Below are 3,502 nucleotides of genomic sequence, written 5' to 3' on the forward strand. Positions count from 1 at the left end.
GAGGCTCCCGAGTGCCGGCTCCGCCCCCTGCCCGCCCCGAGAGGCGCTGCGGCCGCGCCCCGGGGGCGGGTCTGCCGCTTTCTCGCAAGCCTGGCGCTCCACCCCCGGCCAGACGGGCCCCTCCCGGGCGACGGAAGGAGCCCCAAGAGAGGAGGACATCTAATCCTCTGGGAGATCTTAAAGCCTTGTGCCAACACTGCGTTAGGTGCCGGGCGCTTCCCAAATTCCATCCTCGTAAATGCTCACAAAGCATTGAGAAGGAGAGACTGAACCTCCCCATTTTACGGGGGAGGAAACTGAGGCTTTAGAGGTCAGTAACCTCACCTCACGTCGCCCTGACAGGTTTCAGCTTTCTCAGCTGCATAACGTACCAAATTAACTGGCTTTGCTACGTCGCAGGACTATTGAGAATATTAACTGAATAAATTGTGAGAAATCCTAATTTCTTCAAAGATATTATTACGGAAAGCCAAGACAGAATCATATTTATACTATAAAGATTTGAGTGAAAAATCATGGAGGGTTCTGCTTAGGCAGGCAGGATAGCTGGCTAGATTCTCCAGGACACCCTCCCGCCCCCTCCCCCAAACCGCACTCACAGGGAAGTAAAAGATGCTCCAAGAGCCACCCCACCCCAAAAGGAACAAACCAGGAGAAGAACCAGTGCTGGGGTCACTGAGCTCTAAGCAGGAGTTCTGGGGCTATGCTGAAGGCCCATGGAAGGTCTCTGCAGCCACCGGAACCGGGACCGAAAGGAGAAGAGCCACACCTGAGCCTTCTGCGTCAAGCCGAGACCGCGGAGGAGCACTAGAGTTCCCAAGCAGCCTGTGCTCTGAGCAGAAGTAGTGGAAACCCGCTCTGGAGGACGGACCCTCGGTTTAGTCCCATAGGCTTCAAACAAATGCAAGTTCACAATTTTAAAAAAAATCACCGAGCACCGGAGGCCACACAGAAGTGACAGTCAGCAGAGCTAATACCCAACAGAGTTAGACCCCCAAGAACATCAGATATTGGAATTGTCTGACACAATACAGAAGAGCTCTTTATGAAATTTTTAAAGAAAATGTCCCTAGAGGTTACCTACCGGTTACAAAGGGGCTAGAGTACCTTTACGTTGGAGAAATCTGGCAGATACCACTTTAACCAAGTGCTCAAAGTTAATTTCACCAGTAGTGCAAACTGGCATCGCACATGAGGTGATGCTTTGAGGACATGACCTCACCTTGATGGTATTCCTGCCAAAAAGGCATAATTGGAATTTAATCATGAGGAAACAAACAAGCACAAATCAAGGGACACGCTACAAAACAACTGGCCTAAACAGTTCAAAAATTTCAATGTCATGCAAGACAAGGAAAGATGAGAAACTATTTCAGATTAAAGGAGACTAAAAGGAGATTTGACGTCTAAATTCCTGGATTGGAAAAAAAATTGCTACAAAGTATATTATTGAGACAAATGGAAATGAATTTGTACAGTGTGGTGCATTCAAAAATAGCCTCAAATTCTTTGACATTCCTCTCTCTGAGAAATTGGGATATATTTCCCCTCCCTTTAAATTTGGGGTGGCCTGTGACTGCTTTGACAAATGGAGTAGAGTGGAAGTGAAGCTATGACAATTCTGAGCCCAACTTTTAAAAGGCAGTTTCTGCTTCCTCTCCTGCTATGCCATAACAAAATACCATAGAGTGACTTAAACAACATAGACCAGAGCATCTAAAAAAAAATCAGACAAAATATATAAAATGATAGTTTTCAAGATACTTTATATCAAGTAACAAAGGACAGTGGTCTCTGAGAGACAGGAAGCAAACAAGGTGAGTCCTACAATTGCCCCAGTTTACTACCTTGAGAGAGTTTCCAAGCCATGGCAGGGGAAGGGAAAACTGAGACAGAGCCTGGCAGACTTCCTCAGTTGAGGAGACAGACGCTAGAGTTCAGGGACACTAAAGCAGCTAGAGTTCACAGGACAGAATAACAGAGAGATGACAGATCACAAAGAGAGAATACTAGAGATCTGCAGAGAATCTCCCTCAAGTATTCATGATCAATGCATGCATGTAAGGAAACTGTCCTAGGCCAGGAAAAGTATCACCTGTAAGGATTAGAGGGAATAGTTCCTGTCACTCACACTGGGCTGGGAATAGTGCCTATTTCCATCAGCCAAACTGGAAAAAGTCGTAACTCACAAGGCACTGAGTAGAGTACTCAGGAAGGTCTTGCCTCACTAGTAGAGAAGAATTAGCCCTACAATAAGCACTGCTCCATCGTCTGCCTATTATACTGTAAAAACAAGACCCAAAAGGACCAAACCATATCCAAATAACTTAAAGTGTCTCCCAGAATCAGTTCAGGAAGATTTACAGTGCTACAAAAATATCCAGCACCTAGCGAGGTAAATTCACAATGTCTGGCAGCCAAACAAAGATTACCAGGTATGCAAAAAGGCAGGAAAACACAACTGTTAGGGATGAGGATAATCAGTCAAAAGTGACCCAGAACTGGCATAGATGGTTAGAATTAACAGAGAAGAACATTGAGACAGTTATTATAACTATAGTCCATATATTCAAAAAGTTAGAGACATGGAAGATATAAAGACAGACCCAAATGGAACTTGTAGAGATGAAAAATAAAATGCACGACAACAATAGTGTATAGAACAGAAGGGGATAAATGAAAGTATACTATTATAAGGTTCTTACACTACACATGAAATGGTATAGTATCCTTAAAGGTACATTGTGATAGATAAATATATATACCATAAACCCTGAAGCAATCATTAAAATAACAAAATAAAGAATTATAACTAATAAGAAAAAAAAGGAGATCAAATCAAAAATGAAATTCAATTAGTCCAAAAGAAGGTAGAAAAACAGGAAAAGGGAAAAAATAGAAAACAAATGGGACAAATAAAAAACAAATAACAAGACGATATACTTAAACCTAACCACTTTAACAATCATATTAAATATAAATGGTGTAAACTCCCTGATTAAAAGGCAGAGATTGTCAGATTGGACAAAAAGCAAGACCCAACTATATGCTGCCTACAAAAAGTGCACTTTAAATATAAAAATAATACAACAGAGGATGGTGTCAAGATGGCGGCATAGGCAGACTCTGAATTCACCTCCTTCCATGGGCACAACAAATTTACAACTACTCTTGGAACAATTACCCCTGAGAGAGAACTGAAAACTGGATAAAAAGAACCCACGCAACAAGATACAGTGCTGACTGAGGTGGAAGAGGCAGAAAGTCCTTTCTGGAGAGAAAAATCCATCTTTGAGCCATGGCACTTCACAGCTGGCCAGGAGCAATCCTAAAGTATGAAGCCTTCCCTGGAGGAACAGGGTATCTGAGCAGGGGAGTGTTACCACAATAAGCAGCTTTTGGACTCAGCACAACTGAGACAAGCATCATAATACATGGCTTTGCTGGCTATTAACTACAACGGAGAATATCCCCAGAAAAGCTATGAGACATGAGGGAAAAA

This window comes from Ceratotherium simum, chromosome 15 (assembly GCF_057802395.1).
Source record: "Ceratotherium simum simum isolate JZ-2026a chromosome 15, ASM5780239v1, whole genome shotgun sequence".
Taxonomy (NCBI): domain Eukaryota; kingdom Metazoa; phylum Chordata; class Mammalia; order Perissodactyla; family Rhinocerotidae; genus Ceratotherium; species Ceratotherium simum.